Source organism: Prionailurus bengalensis, chromosome B1 (assembly GCF_016509475.1).
Source record: "Prionailurus bengalensis isolate Pbe53 chromosome B1, Fcat_Pben_1.1_paternal_pri, whole genome shotgun sequence".
Taxonomy (NCBI): Eukaryota; Metazoa; Chordata; class Mammalia; order Carnivora; family Felidae; genus Prionailurus; species Prionailurus bengalensis.
Window position 1 is genome coordinate 78,981,558 of NC_057344.1, and position 14,619 is coordinate 78,996,176.

At 36.0% G+C, this 14,619-nt stretch overlaps 1 pseudogene; it reads right to left on the reverse strand.

Moving 5' to 3' along the window:
• Positions 1–12,989: 12,989 nt before the first annotated feature.
• Positions 12,990–13,148, reverse strand: LOC122479311 (annotated as a pseudogene).
• Between the last annotated feature and the right edge of the window lie 1,471 nt (positions 13,149–14,619).

Here is a 14,619-nt window from a genome sequence, read left to right on the forward strand (position 1 = left end):
CAGGATTCTCCAGATAAAAAGAACCAACAGGAATTGATTCCCATGATTGTGGAGGCTAAGAAGTCCCATATCTGCAGGCAGCAATCTGGAGACCAAGGAGAGTTGACAGTATAGTTCCAATCTGAGTTCAAAGACCTGAGAACAGGAGAGCGGATGCTGTAATTTCCTGACTGCCTTCAATTCTCAAGGCAAGATGTCCCAGCTTGAGTTCAGTCAATCAGAGAGAAAATAATGCTCAGTACTCAGCATTCCTGTTCTATTCAGGCCTTTTAATGAATTAAAGGCCCATCTACCTTGGAAAGACAATCTATTTTATTCAATCTACTGATTCAAATGTTAATCTCATCCAAAAAAAATCCCTCACAAACATACCCAGAGTAATGTTTATTCAAATATCTGGGCACCCATGGCCAGTCAAGTTGACACTTTAGTCATCACACAACTTTTGACTTTATCAATATTCTTGACTACCACTTTGTTTTCTATCTCATTTAGTTTTGTTTTTATATTTATATGTCCCTCTCACTTTCTTTGTGTTTAATTCTTTTTCTTGTCTCTTAAGATTAAAAATTTGATCATAGATTCTCAAGCTTCTTCTCTAATATGTGCACTTAAAGTTTAAATTTTCTCTTTAAGCATTGCTTTATCTATGTTCTATAAATTTTAATATGTCATATTTGTATTGTTTATTTGGTTCAAAATGTTTCATAACTTCAATTGAGCTTTCCTATTTGACTCAATGAATTACTTTGAAAGATACTGTTTTGATAATTGAAATTCAAATTTTTTTGCATATTTTCTAGCTCTGTATCTCTATTGATCTCTACCTTACTTCCAATCTGGTGGGAGAACATACTTTGTATGCTTTCAATCCTTTGATATTTCTTAAGATTTTTTCAAGGCTCAGCATACCCTCTCTTTCATTCAGTGTTCCATGGCTACATGAAAATTTGTGTATTCTTTCTTATGCCAATTAGGAAAAATTGGTTATTCATGCTGTTCAAATTTGATATATCCTCATTATTTTTTTCTCTTTGTTCTTACCTGAAACTCCAATTATGGATATGTTTATTTTTCTTCCATTTCTGCCAATTTTTTATTAATACAACTTGAAACTATGTTACAATCTTCAAACAATTTTAGAATACTGTTTTTCTTCTTTTCAGCATGAAATGTACTTTTTGCCTTAAAGTCTATATTGTCTGATATTAATAGTGGCCCCAGCTTCTGTAAGTTAGTGTTTTATGTTATATACTTTTCTATTTTTTAACCTTCCACCTACTGGTGTTCTTATGTTTAAAGTTTGTCTCTTGCAAATAGAATACAGTTGAGTCTTATTTTTCTCAAATACATTCTAGTAATCTTTGCCTTTTCATTAGAATTATTAGACAATTTACAATTCATGTAATTTTTGGTATTGTTAAAGTCTCCTATTTTGTTATTTGTCTTCCATTTATCCTATCTGTTCTTCTCTCCTTTATTTCTCCTTTCCTGCTTTATTTTAGATTAATCAAGTACTTTTAAAAATTCTGCTTTACCTAATTCTTTAGCATTATAGTTACAATATTTGGTATTTTTTCCTTCAGTGGTTATTCTAGAGATTAAAATATAGATGCTTAACTTATTACAGTTGAACTTCAATTAATACTTATAGAATTTCCCAAATAGTTCAAGAACATTGAAGAAATTTATTTTTTAAATTTTTTTTTTCAACGTTTATTTATTTTTGGGACAGAGAGACACAGAGCATGAATGGGGGAGGGGCAGAGAGAGAGGGAGACACAGAATTGGAAACAGGCTCCAGGCTCTGAGCCATCAGCCCAGAGCCTGACGCGGAACTCGAACTCACGGACCGCGAGATCGTGACCTGGCTGAAGTCGGACGCTTAACCGACTGCGCCACCCAGGTGCCCCAAGAACATTGAAGAAATTTAAAAGGTTACCTCCTCCAACAATTTTGTGCTGTTATTATATTTCTGATGTGCTAAACATTCCACAAGACACTATTGTACTTTTTTTAAACAATCAATATTCTTTTATATCTATCTACACATTTACCATTCTAGTACCCTTCATTCTGCTTTGCATTTCTTTGCTTCTATGTGGGACTATTTTTATTCAACTTGAATGACTTTACTTACATATCTTAATGTGTGCTGGCAACAAATATTCTCAGCTTTTCTTTGCCTGAGAACATTTTTATTTTACTTTATTCCTGGGAATAAACACATTTGATGATGATATATAGTATCCTTCTCTATATTCATGACATTATTTGTTAATATATTTTAAAGTATTTTTACATCTATGTTCATGAGGAAGATTGATCTGTAGCTTTTTTTCTCTTATAATGTGTCATCTACTTTTGGTGTCAAGATAATGCTGGACTCAAATAAGTTAGGAAGTATTCCCTCCTCTCTGTTATCTGAAAGAGTTTGTAGAATGTTTTGATATTCTTTATTCCTTAAGGGTATGGTCAAATTTACCACTGAAATCTCTTATACCTGAGTTTTTTTGAAGGGCTGGGGTGGGGGGGAGTGGGTGTAATTCAATTATAGAGTAAATTAAATTTCTTTAATAGACATAAGGAATTCAGTTTTTCTATTTTGGTTATACTAAAGTTCATCATAATAATTCCTTATTATTCTTTCCATGTGTGTAGAATCTGTAATAATTTTCCCTCTTTATTCCAGATGTTGGTAATTTGTGTCTTCTTTCTTCTTCACTTGGATCTGTCTCACTATAGTTTATTGACAAACCTAAGGTAGTCTTTTTGCTGGAACTAGATTTGTTCTAAGATTAAGGCATAACTTTTGGGATTTTCACTGAATACCCTGAGAATTCAACAACATATTCTAGTTTTGCCAGTCAGGACTCAAATGTGTTCCTCTACTTTAACTTCTTTAAGCATGTTTATTATTTTTCTATTTATATTGTCCCATGCCTATTCCAGTAGTTCTATTTCACTGGGTGCATGATCTAGTTTTCAAGTACCACTAAGAGGCAGTATTCCCAAAAATGATAGAGTTAACCAATGCCTCTATCTTGGCCTCTAGAACCTGGCTGAGAAACCTGAAAGAAGCCTCCCTTTTCCTCATTCTCTCAAGCTCAGGGCTCAGCCACTTCTCCATTGGTGGTCAGAGAGACCAATCATATTCATGATATGTAGCCAATATTACTCTTTTCCTATAACCTGCTTGATTCACAATGATTTTAAATCAAGCTATTTCCCAGGGTTGCTCACTTTATGATCTTTATCTCAATGCCCTTATGCAGATTCCCAAGTGCTCACTGAGCTCACTGGGGGGGGGGGGGGGGGGGGAAGGAGGGAATCCGTTCATTGGTATTCTCTACTAACGTTCCCACAAAACCAGTCTTCACCAAACTCAGAAGACTATAGGCCTCAATAGACATTTAACTGAGAATATGCAGTTAAATCAAAATTGGACAAGGAAGAAACGATGATAATGCACCTATTGCCATTTTCTTGAAGGCCCTCTCAATAGTAACTTTCACTTTTAAGACATTTCTATTTGTCCTTCCAATGTGTCCTTCCTAGTATTCTTCTCTAGGAGAGAAAAGCTAATCTTTAATATAACCCATGCTACTGGTTAATTTCATCCAATGAAAGCTATCTGCATTTCAATCATGACCTTTTTTAAACAGTAACTTAAGCTAAAAGCATGTATCTATAGGACTTTTAAGTATAATGACAAGCTGCAGAAGAAAACATTTTCTGTGTGATTCCAATTATAATCATCCTAAAAATGGAATTGCTACATTGTAGGATATGAACATATTCAGCTTTACTAAATATTTTACCAATAGCAATGTATAAAACTGTTGTTACTTCACATCCTCTCCAACACTTGGGATTGCAAGATATTTAGAGTTGTGGAAGTGTGATGGTGTAAAATAGCAATTCGTTGTGGCTTTGCTTTTCATTATTACTTGTCATTTGAATAACCTCTTCTATGAATTGATTATTCATATTACTTATATCATACTAGCTTTTTCTTACCTATTGGTAGATGGCCTTTGAATATTTTGGATATGAATCTTGTGCTAAAATACTGCAAATACCTTCTCCAAATCTGCCCATTGTCTTTTGGATTATAGTTTTATATGTTGTCAAATTTATCAATATTTCACTAACAGTTGATGCCTTTTGTTCTTGTATTCTTGTGTTCTTGTTTAAGAAGTCTTTTTCTACTTTAAAAATCATGTAAGTTATTGTCCTGTATTTTTTAATAAAATATTTTTAGTTTTGCTCTTCACATTCAAGAAATATCCACCTAGAATTTATTTTTGTATAATATGAGGTAGAGTTATAATCTAAGGATATAATTATTTTCCCCTTAATGCAAACCCATCTTTACAGGCGTATTTATTAAATACTTTCCCCACTGACTCTCTACTGATTTATACCATATTCCCCAATATGTATCTATTTCTCTTTTATACCAAATTCCTCAATATGTATCTACTTCTGGGCTCTTGTCAATTGTCCATCCTGAGTTAACCTCAGAGATCAATGTTTTATTGTTAAGGGATGCTGAAATTCTTGAGAAGCAAAGTGATGACTGTCTACCTTTGAACTGAACTCCAGAAAGGCAAAAGCCTGTTAATATCTGGAATGTTAAAAGTCAACAGCTCTGTCTCAGACAGCAGGGAGGGCAAGAGGACACCAGGAGGGAGAGTTGCTGAGCTCTGGAAGACAGAGCTCAGCTAGGTGGGGAACAAAGGTGCTGGCAAGTGCCATATCCCTCTCCCATTCCCCCAGCCGAAATCCCAAAGGGAACCAGTTCCTGTCACCAAACTTGCTTGCACCGCTCAAACACCCAACACTGTGCTTCTATGGATCTATCCCTCCAACAGGTCTGCCTCCCTCCCGGTGCTGCAGGGCCCCTCCTACAGGGGACCACCAAGGGCAGAGCAAGCTAAGGCTGCCCCTCCCGCCCCTGTGAAACTTGCAGATCCACACCAGCAAATACACTAGATCCCATCAAAGAAGCACCACAAGCCTAGCGGTGTTCAAGTAGCTCAGACAGAGGCCACACCACTCCACAGTGAGTCCTGCCCCTGGAAAAGGGGAAGATAAGGTACACACCAGTCTGTACACCCAGCAGTGGGCTGGGGGCAGACATCAGGTCTGACTGTGGCCCTGCCCACTAACACAAGTTTCTCCAGACTGCACAGGGGAAGTGCCCTGCAGTTGGGAGCCACCGCAGGGACTACCCAAAATGACAAAACGGAAGAAATCTCCACAAAAGAAATTTGTCAGCTGTCAAATTCTCAGCTAATGAATTCATTAGCTAATGAATTGATCAAAAATGATTTAAACAATATAACGGAACAAGAATTTAGGATAATAGTCATAAAATTAATCACTGGGCTTGAAAAAAGCATAGAGGAAAGCAGAGAATCTATTGTTACAGAGCTCAAGGGACTAAAAAACAGTCATGATGAATTTTAAAAAATGCTATAAATGAGGTGAAAATAAAATGGAGGCAGCCATAGCATGGATTAAAGAGGCAGAGGAGAGAATAGGTGAATTAGAAGATAAAATTATGGAAAAAGAGGAAGCTGAGAAAAAGAGAGAGAAAAAAATCCAGGAGTAGGAAGGGAGAATTAGAGAACTAAGTGATGCAATCAAACGGAACAATATCTGTATCATAGGGAGTCCAGAAGAAGAAGAAGAGAGAGAAAGGGGCATAAAGTGTACTTCAACAAATCATAGCTGAGAACTTCCCTGATCTGGGGAAGGGAAAAAGCATTGAAATCCAAGAGGTACAGAGAACTCCCTTCAGATGTATTTGAATCGATCTTCTGCATGACATATCATAGTGAAACTGGCAAAATACAAGGATAAAGAGAAAATTCTGAAAGCAGCTAGGGATAATCAGGCTCTAACTTACAAAGGGAGACCCATAAGATGAGTGGCAGACCTATCTACTGAAACTTGGCAGGCCAGAAAGGAATGGCAGGAAATCTTCAATGCAATGAACAGAAAAAATATGCAGCCAAGAAACTTTATCCAGCAAGTCTGTCATTTAGAATAGAAGAAGAGACAAAGGTTTTCCCAAACAAACAAAAACTGAAGGAATTCATCACCACTAAACCAGCCCTACGAGAGATCCTAAGGGGGATTCTGTGAGTGAAATGTTGCAAGGACCACAAAGTACTAGAGACATCAGTACAAGCATAAAACCTACAGACATCACAATGACTCTAAACCCATATCTTTCAAATATAACACTGAATGTAAATGGACTAAATGCTCTAACCAAAGGACATAGGGTATCAGAATGGATTAAAAACAAGACCCATCTATTGTCTGTCTACAAGAGACTCATTTTAGACCTGAGGACACCTTCAGATTAAAAGTGAGGGAATGGAGAACTATCTATCATGCTACTCAAAGTCAAAAGAAAGCTGGAGTAGCCATATTTATATCAGACAAACTAGACTTTAAATTAAAGGCTGTAACAAGAGATGAAGAAGGACATTATATAATTATGAGAGGGTCTATCCATCAGGAAGAACTAACAATTATAAATGTCTATGTGCCGAATATGGGAGCCCCAAAATATATAAAACAATTACTCACAAACATAAGCAACCTCATTGATAAGAATGTGGTAATTGCAGGGAACTTTAATACCCCACTTACAACAATGGATAGATCATCTAGACACAGGATCAATAAAGAAACAAGGGCCCTGAATGATACATAGGATCAGATGGACTTGACAAATATATTTAGAACTCTGCATCCCAAAGCAACAGAAGATAGTTTTTTCTTGAGTGCACATGGAACATTCTCCAAGACAGATCACATACTGGGTCACAAAACAGCCCTTCATAACTATACAAGAATTGAGATCATACCATGCATACTTTCAGACCACAATGCGATGAAGCTTGAAATCAACCACAGAAAAAAGTCTGGAAAACCTCCAAAAGCATGGAGGTTAAAGAACACCCTACTAAAGAATGAATGGGCCAACCAGGCAATTAGAGAAGAAATTAAAAAATATATGGAAACGAATGAAAATGAAAATACAACAATCCAAATGCTTTGGGATGCAGTGAAGGCAGTCCTGAGAGGAAAATACATTGCAATCCAAGTCTATCTCAAGAAACAAGAAAAACCCCAAATACAAAATCTAATAGCACACCTAAAGGAAATAGAAGCACAACAGCAAAGACACCCCAAACCCAGCAGAAGAAGAGAGATAATAAAGATAAGAGCAGAAATAAACAATATAGAATCTAAAAAAACTGTAGAGCAGATCAATGAAACCAAGAGTTGGTTTTTTGAAAAAATAAACAAAATTGATAAACCTCTAGCCAGGCTTCTCAAAAAGAAAATGGAGAGGACCCGAATAGATAAAATAATGAATGAAAATGGGATTATTACAACCAATCCTTCAGAAATACAAGCAATTATCAGGGAATACTATAAAAAATTATATGCCAACAAACTGGACAACCTGGAAGAAATGGACAAATTCCTAAACACCCACACACTTCCAAAACTCAATCAGGAGGAAATAGAAAACTTGAACAGACCCATAACCAGTGAAGAAATTGAATCAGTTATCAAAAATCTCCCAACAAATAAGAGTCCAGGACCAGATGGCTTCCCTAGGGAATTCTACCAGACATTTAAAGTAGAGATAATACCTATCCTTCTCAAGCTGTTCCAAAAAATAGAAAGGGAAGGAAAACTTCCAGACTAATTCTATGAAGCCAGCATTATTTTGATTCCTAAACCAGAGACCCAGCAAAAAAAGAGAACTACAGGCCAATATCCCTGATGAATATAGATTCAAAAATTCTCAACAAGATACTATCAAATCGAATTCAACAGCATATAAAAAGAACTATTCACCATGATCAAGTGGGATTCATTCCTGGGCTGCAGGGCTGCTTCAATATTTGCAAATCAATGTGATACATGACATTAATAAAAGAAAAGATAAGAACCATATGGTCCTGTCAATTGATGCAGAAAAAGCATTTGACAAAATTCAGCATTCTTTCTTAATAAAAACCCTCGAGAAAGTCGGGAGAGAAGGAACATACTTAAACATCATAGAAGCCATTTATGTAAAGCCCACAGCTAATATCATCCTCAGTGGGGAAAAACTAAGAGCTTTCCCCCTGAGATCGGGAACATGACAGGGATGTCCACTCTCACTGCTGTTGTTTAACATAATGTTGGAAGTTCTTGCATCAGTAATCAAACAACAAAATGAAATCAAAGGCATCAAAATTGGCAAAGATGAAGCCAACTTTCACTTTTTGCAGATGACATGATATTATACATGGAAAACCCAACAGACTCCACCAAAAGTCTGCTAGAACTGATACATGAATTCAGCAAAGTCACAGGATACAAAATCAGTAAGTGTCATGTGAGTACCCCCGAGGTAACCATGAATCTATGTTCTCTCTAGGGTTGCCTAGTCTGTAAATTTTATGTAAATGGAATTATAGGATATGTGATCTTTTGTGACTGTCTTCTTTTACTTCATGTTTTCAAAGCTCATCCATATTGCAACCTACAGAAGTACTTCATTCTCTTATTGTCAAATGACACTCCAACTTGTATGGATGCACTACATTTTGTCCATCCATCAGTTGAAGGATATTTGGGTTACTTCTACTTTCTGGCTATTATGATTAATGTTACTATGAATGTTTGTATACAAGAACTTATGTGAACCTATGTCTTTTCCTTTGGATATATGCTTACAAGTAGATTGCTGGGTCCTGTGTTAACTCCAGATTGAATTGCTAAATTGTTTTCCGAATTGATTGTATCATTTTTTACTCCCACAAGCAGCGTACGAAGGTTCCAACTTCTCCATGCCCTTGCCAACACTAGCTATTATCTATTCTTTTATTTCTATCCTAAGTGGGTATGAAGTGGCAGCTCATTGGCATTTTGATTTGCATTTCTCTAATATCCTCTCTATGTGCTTATTGGCCATCTGTATATCTTCTTTAAAGAAGTGGATTTTAATCCATTTACCTGTTTTTCATTTGGGTTGTCTTTCTATTGCTAAGTTGAAAGTGTTCTTTGTGTATTCTAGATCCATGTACCTTATCAGACCTATCATTTGCAAATATTTTCTCACATTCTCTAGGTTGACGGTGTCCTTTGAATGCAAATATTTTTAATTTTGAAACAAAACAACAAGAAAAAAAGCAGAAATCAGTTGCATTCTTATACACTAATAATGAAGCAACAGGAAGACAAATAAAGAAACTGATCCCATTCACAATTGCACCAAGAAGCATACAATACCTAGGAATAAACCTAACCAAAGATGTAAAAGATCTGAATGCTGCAAACTATAGAAAGCTCGTGAAGGAAATTGAGGAAGATATAAAGAAATGGAAGAACATTCCGTGCTCATGGATTGGAAGAATAAATATTGTTAAAATGCCAATACTACTCAGAGCTATCTACACATTCAGTGCAATACCAATCAAAATTGCACCAGCATTCAAAGCTAGAACAAGCAATCTTAAAATTTGTATGGAACCACAAAAGACCCCAAATAGCCAAAGTAATATTGAAGAAGAAGACCAAAGCAGGAGGCATCACAATCCCAGACTTTAGCCTCTACTACAAAGTTGTAATCATCAAGACAGCATGGTATTGGCACAAAAACAGACACATAGACCAATGGAATAGAATAGAAACCCCAGAATTAGACCCACAAAAGTACGGCCAACTAATCTTTGACAAAGCAGGAAAGAATATCCAATGGAAAAAAGACAGTCTCTTTAACAAATGGTTCTGGGATAACTGGACAGCAACATGCAGAAGAATGAAACTAGACCATTTTCTTACACCATTCACAAAAACAAACTCAAAATGGATAAAGGACCTAAATGTGAGACAGGAAACATCAAAACCCTAGAGGAGAAAGCAGGAAAAACCCTCTCTGACCTCAGCCGCAACAATTTCCTACTTGACACATCCCCAAAGGCAAGGGAATTAAAAGCAAAAATGAATTATTGGGACGTCACCAAGATAAAAAGATTCTGCACTGCAAAGGAAACAATCAACAAAACTAAAAGGTAACCAACAGAATGGGAAAATATATTTGCAAATGACACTATCAGACAAATTGCTAGTATCCAAAATCTATAAAGAACTCACCAAACTCCACACTCCAAAACCAAATAATCCAGTGAAGAAATGGGCAGAAGACATGAATAGACACTTCTCCAAAGAAGACATCCAGATGGCCAACAGGCACTTGAAAAGATGCTCAACATCACTCCTCATCAGAGAAATACAAGTCCAAACCACACTGAGGTACCACCTTACATCAGTCAGAGTGGCTAAAATGAACAAATCAGGAGATTATAGATGCTGGTGAGGATGTGGAGAAACGGGAACCCTCTTGCACTGTTGGTGGGAATGCAAACTGGTGCAGCCACTCTGGAAAACAGTGTGGGGGTTCCTCAAAAAATTAAAAATAGGTCTACCCTATGACCCAGCAATAGCACTGCTAGGAATTTACCCAAGGAGTGCTGATGCATAGGGGCACTTGTACCCCAATGTTTATAGCAGCATTTTCAACAATAGCCAAATTATAGAAAGAGCCTAAATGTCCATCAACTAATGAATGGATAAAGAAATTATGGTTTACATACACAATGGAATACTATGTGGCAATGAGAAAGAATGAAATATGGCCTTTTGTAGCAACATGGAGGGAACTGGAGAGTGTTATACTAAGTGTTATACTAAGTGAAATAAGTCATTCAGAGAAAGACAGATACCATATGTTTTCACTCTTATGTGGATCCTGAGAAACTTACAGCAGACCATGGGGGAGGGAAGGAGAAAAAAAAAAAAAGAAAGTTAGAGAGGGAGGGAACCAAACCATAAGTGACTCTTAAAAAGCTGAGAACAAACTGAGAGTTGGGGGGTGGGAGGGAGGGGAGAGTGGGTGATGGGGATTGCGGAGGGCACCTGTTGGGATGAGCACTGGGTGTTGTATGGAAACCAATTTGACAATAAATTTCACATTTAAATAAATAAATAAATAAATAAATAAATAAATAAAGGGAGGATAGATACCTCTGAAGATTGACCCTACAATGTTGCCACAGGTATATATAGTAAATATACCTTCTTTCTTGCTCTAAAGAAACCTGAAGTCATATGCCAGGAAAAGGACTACTAGGGAACAAGTAATACCCATACTTTCTGTGGAGATGTAAAATACTATCACAGTCCTCTAGTTTGAATGAGAGCTTATGGAAGCCAGGTAATCAATGCAATTATAGCTTAGGATCATCTGATAGTGGGTGCAATAAGTCCTTGAGCCTACTCTTTGGTAATTTCCTCAGGTTCTAAATGTATAATTGATGCACATATATGCAGCAGCTCACATTAGTTGGGGCAAGAGATATTATGGAAGGAAGTTCCTAAAATTTGCATCCTAGCTAGGGTAAATAATCAGAAGTAATCAAAGTAAAAAAATCAGAAGAAATGCCAGATCTCATAAAGAATCACAGAGATATCCACCATCATCAAAGAACTGAAGGATACAGTGGTGGTACATCATATCTCAATCAATTCATCAAGGCCTTCATAAACCCAATGGATCATGGCAAATGAAGGTGAACCTCTGAAAACTTAACAAGGTTACAGTTACTGTGTACAATATAATCTCTTTACTGGATCAGATCAGCACAGCTTCTGGCATTTATTTATGTAACAAAATTCCCCTAATTATGAGGGATTAGAAACAGTTTAGCTTTTCTTTTCAAGGACAACAGTTTACTTTCATTGTCCTGACTTGAAGCTAGTTAACTCGTGCTCTCTACCATAGTTTATCACTTAATTTGGCACTAAATAATAGAAAATATATATTATATATATATTATAAACATGTTTACAATATAGAAAATATTAGAAAAATATGTATATAATATATGTAATAAAGAAATATTAGAAAATATTAGAAAAATATATAAATATAGAAAATATTAGAAAATATATATAATATATATTAGAAAAATATATATTTCTATAATGTAATAGAAAAAATACATATGTATATGTAATGTGTGTATATTTTTTCTTTGATACTACTAACCAGAAAATATACATTTGATCTTTGAACAATGCAAGGATCGGGGTGTCAACCCCTAAAAATCCACATTACTTTGATTCCCCAAAAACTTAACTACTACCAACCTACTGTTTTACTGGAAGCCTTACCAATAATATAAATTTGATAAACGCATGTTTTATATGTTATATGTATTATATATATTGGATTCTTATGATATAGTAAGCTAGAGAAAAAAGTTATTAAGAAAATCATAAGGAAAAGAAAATACATTTACGGTACTCTACTGTATTTATTGATGCATTTAGTTTACATCACCTCTTTATAAGATGAATTGTCTGTCAGTACCTATTTCAATATTGACACAATTCAATATGACACAAAAAAATACTGTAGATGTTAAATATATTGCTAACACTAGACATCAAAAATGAAAAGATGATGTAAAAAATTCATATTTGTTTATAGGTATAATGATTCATGCATTGATAATGAAGAAACAGCAATGTGATTGCTTTATTGTAGTCTAGCCTATACACTAATGAATGAACCATTATAAAATTTTTATGATATTTGGTATTGTAATCATTTTTATAATACAGTATTAGAAAAATTGTTACATTTTTCAAGAAAAACCGCTTACCTGTGATGATAGGGTGATATGCAGTTTCTCCAATTATGAGTCATTCATACTGTATGGTAATGTAATTCTTTGAAAGCAAAGTTATAGAACAGTAAGAACACTAACACATTCTTAATTTTACATTAAATATCACTCACTTTATACGTGTGCAAGGATAGACTATCCACTTCCATACAAGTCTTGCGCAAAGTTCTACAGGATGAAGACTGAGGCAATTATGACAATAATGACCCAAAAATGTCTAATACAGCCCTTGACGAACAGTCATTAGATTTTCATATGAAGACACAAACACACACAATACTTAAGTTTATTAACTGTATGGCATGGTGATTTCTTTACTGATAAGAACAGATACTACCCTTGATCTTAGTCAAAAGGCCGAGAAGCGATAGTGATTTACTTACTATTCATTAAAAGGAAGTGGATCATCATAAAGGTCGTCATCCTCATTGTTTTCATGTGGAGTACACTGAGAAGGAGGAAGAAGAGGGATTGATCCTGCTTGCTATCTTAGGGGTGGAAGAGGTGGAGGAGTGGAGGCGGTGGAAGGCAGGAAAGAGAGGCAGACACGTTCAATGTAATTTTATAGAAGTATATAAATGTCAGACATTTTATTTTTTTATTTCTCTAAAAATGTTTCTATACAATACGAATCCTTCTTCCACCATTTGCTTTGATTTTAGTGTCCATATCATAGAAGGGTCCATGTCATAAAAGAAGTCAAAAGCAGTCTTGAATACTCAGAAACTGTCAGTTTGTCTAATGGCAATTTGTTTTCTGGCACTGCTTCTTGTATGTGTTCCTCCTCATAGTCTGGCTGTGGTTCAGAAGCACTCATCTCCATCAGGATATCTTCTGTTAATTCCTCTGGTAGGGTGTCTATTAGCTCTTGAATTTCTACAAGATCTGTATCTTGAAACCCTTCACATCCCACTTCTTTTACCATATTCACAATCTCTTTCATGATTTCTTTGATTGGCTGTGTCGTAAATCCTGTGAAGTCATGCACAACATCTGGTCACAGTTTTCTCCAGCAGGAATTTATTGTTTGGAGCTTGATGGTTTTCACAGCTTTTTTTCAACTGCAATGATCGCATCTTCAATGGTGTAGTCCTTCCAGACTTTCATGATGTTCTCTCTATTGGGGATCTCTTCCTTAGCATTGACAATCCTTTCCACAGAGTACCATGTGCAATAAGCCTTAAAAGTCCCTATGACTCCTTGATCTAACAGCTGAATTAGAGATGTGTCTGGGGCCAGTAGACCACTTTAACACCTTTGGTACTGAACTTATGGAGTTCTGGGTGGCCAGGGGCATTGTCCAATATCAAAAGAACTTGAAAAGGCAGTCTTTTACTGGCAAGGCACTTCTTGACTTCAGGGACAAAGCATCAGTGGAACCAATCCAGAAAAAAGGTTCTTATTCTCCAGGACTTCTTGTTGTATAATGAAAAGACTGGCATCTAATGTTTATCTTTCCCCTTCAAGGCTCAGGGGTTAGCACCTTTGTAGACAAAGGCAGTCAAGATCAACACCCAATTGCATTTGCACAAAATAGTAGAGTTAGCCTTTTCTTCCCTGCCTCAATCCTGGTGCTCACTTCTTTTTCTTACTAGTAAATATCCTTTGTGACATTTTTGCCCCAGAATAGGGCAGTTTTGTCTGCATGAAAAGTCTGTTCTGTCAGATACTTTTTTCCCTAAATGACTTTCTTAATGGCATCTAGGACTCATCTGCTGCCTCTTCATTGGCAGAAGCTGCTTCTTCGGTTAGCTTAACATTTTTAAAGCCAAACCTCTTTCTAAAAGTATCAAACCATCCTTTGCTGGCATTAAATTCTTCAGCTTTAGATCCTTCACCT